This window comes from Physeter macrocephalus, chromosome 10 (assembly GCF_002837175.3).
Source record: "Physeter macrocephalus isolate SW-GA chromosome 10, ASM283717v5, whole genome shotgun sequence".
NCBI classification, from domain to species: domain Eukaryota; kingdom Metazoa; phylum Chordata; class Mammalia; order Artiodactyla; family Physeteridae; genus Physeter; species Physeter macrocephalus.
The window spans coordinates 83,774,368-83,780,791 of record NC_041223.1 but is presented as its reverse complement, the minus strand read 5'-3'; the positions used below and the strand labels follow the sequence as shown (position 1 = coordinate 83,780,791).

General features: G+C 52.7%; 2 protein-coding genes across 4 annotated transcripts in view; one reads left to right on the top strand and one right to left on the bottom strand.

Moving 5' to 3' along the window:
- The window catches only part of KCNQ5 (potassium voltage-gated channel subfamily Q member 5), a 616,346-nt gene that overhangs the window by 4,883 nt on the left and 605,039 nt on the right, over positions 1-6,424 (bottom strand). The window lies entirely within an intron of this gene.
- The window catches only part of LOC102991523 (non-histone chromosomal protein HMG-14-like), a 48,241-nt gene that overhangs the window by 6,112 nt on the left and 35,705 nt on the right, over positions 1-6,424 (top strand). The gene's annotated exons all lie outside the window — the stretch shown is intronic.

Genomic DNA, 6,424 nt, shown 5'->3' with positions numbered 1-6,424 from the left:
GGTTCCCCTGCATCGGCAGGCGGACGCGCAACCACTGCGCCACCAGGGAAGCCCCTCTCATGCACTTTTAAGAGTAATACAGAAAGGTTCTTTGTACAAGTTTCCCCAGGCTTGCAGGGATAGGAAGCACCAGTTACCCATGTGGGTCACTTGGACAGGGCATGTCACCTTCCCCTCTTTGCTCCACAACCCTATGTTCTACCTGCTGGTGACAGAGCACCTCATAAATGTCATTGCTGTGGGTATAGACAGCTTCCTGGAGGACAGGCATGTCATCTCGTAGGCTGTCATCTCTCAGCTGGCACTTGGGCTGTGATCATGCTGTCGCTGTGTGTGCCTGGCAGCTCCCTGGTGCTGTGGCATCTGATGGGACTGGTGATCCCTGGCCACGTGTCCCTTATGTTCCTCCTGTGCCATAAAGTGGGTCCCTGGGCCTGAGGTGATATTATGTGGGATCCTGTATTGGTGATGCTGGCCGAGGTCCTGTGGACAAACTCGTAGACGGAAAATGTGTCTCTTCCTGTCAAAATTACTTGCTGCCCCTTTCAGAGGAGAGGGGGGTCCGAGGTGCTCAGCTTTCCCCTAAGTGACTGGGTGGTCTTCTAGGGGATGGCGCCGTAGTGGGGACCCGGTTTTGCTCTGCTGCTGCAGGACTGGTGCTCAGCAGTGGCAGTCGCTGGACCAGCCTGGGTGACTGAGAGCCGAGGCCACGGGTCCACACACAGGCTGCCTCCCTTCCCCACGGCTGATCCCTTCACGTGCCCGCGGTGTATAGTGCACGCTGTGGTGGCCAATGACAGAGACCGGCCAGCATCGGCTCCCGAGTCGGTTAATCTTCCTGGCCTGGTGGGTGGTTAACTCACACGAGAAAAACACTTGGACCTCATGCCTACACCTGAATGGATCCAAACACCTGCCTCTACCCAGGCCTCCTAGTTTCTTGTTGCCCTTTGGCGGTGGGACGGACTTTCTCGCAGTTAATAGGGAGTACGTTGCCACTGCGCGTGAGGCTGTATGTGTTTTAACTTTGGGTCCCTCTCCACACAGTGGATGACCAGGGGCACCATCTGAAGCCCTTCCCATGGGGGGATTCCGCCCCCCCACTGTCTTTCCCAGACACCCCCAGGCAGCCAGAGGCGTGAGCCCAGGGCAGGGCTGGTGCAGCAGTGGTGGGTGATGGGGTCTCTTCATGCAGCTCCTTGTGACCTCGGGTCCTGCTTTGGTGACGCCCCGGCTGCACCACTTCCGTCTCATGAGGGACTGCTGCTTGGCCCACCTGATCTAGTGACTTGGTGGTTCTGACAGGACCCAGTTGAGGGATTCTGGATGTGGCTGCACGGTCACGTGGTGCCCTGTGGCCATCTCCAGGGCCAGCGTGGCAGGAGTGCTTTTCCAAAGGCGTGCAAATCTCCATTGCACACGACTGTGGCCTTCCTCCAGGGCCTCAGGGTCTGCATTATGACTCTCCCATGGGGGCTTTTGCTGTAAATTCCACATGGCATTATTTTCCCACCACGGATACCCCTCAGACCATAGGATGTGCAGGATCACTTAGCCCAAAAGACGGGGCTTTGCCGTCAGCACAGCCCGGACCCGCCAGCGTCCTCTTCTGCTCCCAAGTCCACTAAAGCCTGTCAGAGATGCAAGTTCTCAGAACGCAGCCCAGACCTACTGGGGTCTGGGGGTCAGGTGCATTCATCTGTGTTTTAACCTTCTTGGGGTCCAGCTCTGGTGTTGGGGTCGTGCCAGCCTCAAATATGAACGTTCCAGTCGTACGCTGGGAGCTGGGAGATGACCGCCGGGTGGGTGTGGATCCAGCGGACCCGTGTGGGCCAGGACTCCGTTTACCACCTGACTGCCCCAGGTCCGCACTCCAGCGGGGGGCCACGATGGTGCCCTAAGCCCAGAGGTATCCATGTCAGCTAGGACCTTGTGTCCAGTTGCCTACGATGTTTGGGTATTCTCTTTTTCCAGCGTACATTACCTGCGTAAGTGACTGTAGGTGCCTGGATGTGAAGGATTCCGGAATCATTACCATGTACGGTTGCCACAATACTGCCAGGTCCTTCCTCCTGCAGGTCACTGAGTTTCAGGTTTGAAAACTGGCTTCCATCTGGAGGCTGGGCCACAGCAGCAATTTTTACTGTGGCTGCTGCCCTCAGCCTCCTGATCATCCAGCTTGATTTTTTTATGTACAGACTAAGTAGTACCCCTATTGGCTACCCAGATATTTTTCCCCTAGAGATGCCATGTTCCATTAAGCCCTGTGAGACTGACCCGTGGACCTGGCCACTCATGATTGCATCTTCCTGGCTTTGGAGGGTTGAATGGAATCACTGGGCCTCTTGTTTGCAGAAGGGTGGTCATCACCCCGACTGCTCCCAGAGACCCTACTTTAGCATGCAACCTGTGCCCCTGTAGTGATAATTAGCACCTCCATCACATTACACAATTATCCTTTTTTTTGTCTGAGCCACACGGCTCGTGGGATCTCTGTTCCCCGACCAGGGATTGAACCCGGGCCACTCCTAATCCTTTCTTTTTACCAATCCTTTCTTTTTAAAGTTCTAGTCTCTTAGCAGATTTGATTATAGTACAGTATTGTTGTCTATATTCATTATACTATGCGTTAGATCTCTATAGCTTATTTACTACTTATTGTAAGTTTGTGCCATCAAACTACATCTCTCTTATCCCCCAGCCCCCTGGCCTCTGGTAACCACCATTTGTACGAATTTGGCTTTTTAAAATTCCACGTGTAAGTGATACCATACTTGACTTGTCTTTCTCTGTCTGACTTAGCACTGTGTGCTCAGGGTCCGTCCATGTTGCTGCCAATGGCAGGATGCCCTCCCTTCTCTGGCTGAATAATATTCCACTGTGTGTATACACACCTTAGCTTCTTTGTCCTCATCCGTTGATGGGCCGTGTGGTTGCTTCCACATCTTGGCTATTGTGAACAATGCTGCAACAAACATGGGAGTGTAGCTGTCTCTCTGAAAGGATTGTGTTCTTTTTAAAGGCTGAATAACATTCCGCTGTCTGACTTTGAGCCTTTAAATGCATTCTTCCACCTTTTGCTACGTGCCAACATTTCTGCTTCACTTAGCGTGGGCTACTGTTTTCTCTGTTTCTGGGAGCCATCCTAGTAGTGAGATTGCCTCATCTCGGGATCCTTGTGAGGTATTAAACTCTCTGTCTGTCAAAAGTGCTCACAAAATGTATAACCTCCCGCTTATCCAACCTTATGTTCTGCCTGCTCTTCATCAAGCACCACCAGCATCTGGTCCTTGCATCCTCTCCAGGTTCCTGCTGGCACAAGCTGGCTAGCTTCTGCAGCAACTTAACAGGGCAGCACACACCCAGCCAGCCTGTGGTTAGTTATTGGCCTAAAAGCCTGTGGAGCAGTTCCTGGGGGGTTTTGGGGGAGGCACATGTTGTGTCTGTATTGTCTTCAAGCAAGCAGGGGATGTTAGTTTTTGGTTTTTTAAAAGACTTTATTTTACTTATTTATTTTTGGCTGCGTTGGGTGTTCGTTGCTGTGCGCGGGCTTTCTCTAGTTGTGGCGGGCAGGGGCTACTCTTCGTTGTGGTGCATGGGCTTCTCACTGCGGTGGCTTCTCTTGTTGTGGAACACGGGCTCTAGGTGCGTGGGCTTCAGTAGTTGTGGCGCACGGGCTTAGTAGCTGTGGCTCATGGGCTTAGTTGCTCTGCGGCACGTGGGATCTTCCCGGACCAGGGCTCGAACCGTGTCCCCTGCATTGGCAGGCGGATTCTTAACCACTGCGCCACCAGGGAAGCCCCGGGATGTTAGCTTTAGCAGGGAAGTCTGGGCCACTCCTGCAGGCTTGGAGGGATTTGGGAACAAAGATTTTCAGGGGCATCAACCCAGATATCAGGGTCCCAACCTTTTCCAACCTTGTCAGAGCCGTCCTTCTTTCAACGGAAGCTTCACTCTGGAGCTCAGCTACTCTCTGTGGGTGAAGGCCTGGGCCCCAGCATTCTCTGCTCTCCTGCAGAAAGTGAGAACCTCTTTTCTAGCAATGAGGTTCTGGCTTTCACACTTGCCTCTAATTGTGTTAACTGCACTCAGCCTTTCATTGAGATTTTCTAGGCAGTGGTTCTCAAGGTGTGGTCCCCCAAAGCAGTATCAGCATACCTGGGAACTTGTGAGAGATGTAAATTCTCAGAACTCGCCCCGTAGTGACCAGAAGATCTGGGCTTGGGGTGCAACAATCTGTTCTAAGCAGCCCTCGGGGTGACTCATGCCTTCTAAACTCGAGAATTACTGTTCTCCGTCAGAACTTCAGTCAAGTTTAACAAAGCCGCCTAATTCCTCTGTTGTCCCATTTCCGTGACATTATACACTGTCTAGGTTGCCTAGTGATGGAAGTTCCCACGTGGATCATGACCTTGTGCCCGAGGCTGTCTGTGCTCCACCAGACACTTGTGTGGGCTCCAGCACCAAAACCCCATCTTTTTGCCCGTTTTGTGGGGGACCACTCCTGACGTAATTATCGCGAGTTTAGTTTCTCGGGAAGCAGACTTTGAGATGGTATAATGTGCAGATGCTCCTGAGGGAGCGCTCTTGGGTCAGGCAGGTGCGGAGGGGAGAGGAAGGAAGCGGACCCGGCAGAGGGGGGCGTGGGCCTAAGACGCAGGGCAGGTGCCAGGACAGGTGTTAGCCGGCCCCCAGCCTTCCACCTCCACCTGGTCAGGCGTCCGGATGTGGGAAACCACGCGGGGCGGGGGCGGGGAGCCGCGGGAGGGGGACACCGTGGGAGGCGAGGATGCCCGCAGGGCGGCTCTGTCCAGCTGAGCTCTGGCCTGGGTGCCCACAGGCGAGGCCTTCGTGCCTCTCCCTCTCCCCGCAGCCGCGGTCGTTCTGGAAGGCCGGTGGGTTGACACGCCCGGAGCTCAGCGCCCTCTGAGGTTCCTGCCTTCACGAGGACGAAGACGGGCCTGATGACCTGGCTTTAAGGGAGCCTAGAGAGTCGGGCGTCTGCGGGGCCGTGGCGGAGGTTAGGTGGAGGAGGAAGCCCGTGTGTCCCGTGATGTCTGCGCGCGGCCGCTCGTGTGTGCATCGTTTCCTCAGCAGGTAGACGAGCGCGGCTGTCAGTGCCTTAACTGATAAATGAAGAGGTGGTCTTGAGCGTGACTGTGCGTTGCAGGTTCAGGTGAGGCAGGAAGCTGTCTTCATCATCGGCCTCTTTCCCTTCCTCGTTCTGAGTTTCCATGTTGTCCAAGGAAAGACATTCTCAAGAGCAGAGGGTGGGTTATTATCCAGTTTTCACCAATGTCCTCTCATGTCGACTATTCTGAGGACTCTTCTGGACAATCCCTTTTGACATATTTCTGTCAGAGTTCTGAATTTTTCCTTCGCTGAATAACTAAGGAACTAACAAATCCATTTAGGACTAAGCAAGGACCAGGGTCTCCCTCAGGAGATATTCTGGGGGCTCTGGCCTCAGGGCAAGGCTGTGCGCAGGTGTGGAATTCTCACCGGCTGCTTACGGGGGTTGTAAGTCTCACCTTCTTTTTTTCTTTTTTTTAAAAAAATATTTATTTATTTAGGCTGCGCTGGGTCTTAGGTGCAGCATGTGATCTTTCTAGTTGCAGCACGCGGACTCTTAGTTGCGGCATGCACACGGCATATGGGATCTAGTTCCCTGACCAGGGATCGAACCAGGGCCCCTGCATCAGGAGCCTGGTCTTACACACTGAACCACCAGGGAAGTCCCAAGTCTTGAATAGATGGTTTTGCTGCTGAATGATGTGGATAAATAAGCTTATTTATTTTTCCTTTTACCTATTCCCTTTATAAATATGGTTATGTACAGGAAATTTAAACATTTAGAGTGCTTTGGGAAGCCGGTAAAACTCTGAGGCAAGAGGCCTTTTGTGTTACTTTTACAGAACTAGCCGGATGTGTAATTGATAAGATGGTCCTCCATCTGGTGGCTAACTCTGGGATCAGCTCTCGGGACTAGGAATTGACCACATTTGGAAATGCCATACTTCCTTAAAACTAACAGGAAAAAAAAAAAAAAAAAAGCCCGCAAAAGGGCATGGAGGCCAAACCATCAGAGTCAATGTAGTCTTTGTCGGGGCTGTGGGATTCTTGACAAGGCTTGAAAAAAAGCTCAGTAAAAAGTAACTCGTTGTCTTTCTATGGCAAAGCAAGCCCCATGGACATTTAAAGGGAGTGGGATATTTATATAATGCAAAGTACCCTTGAAGAGGATGGTCAGGAGGGTGGAGCAGCTCACATCCCTAGAGAAAGGGCAGCCATGGGAGCCGACTTGGAGTCTCACACCCAAGCCTAGCAGTGTTTCCAGAGCCCTGGAGAGGATGCCTGGGTGGGTGGACGGAGCTGGGGAGGAAACTTGCTGACCCCTTCTCATACTACAGTTATCAGAAAGAAT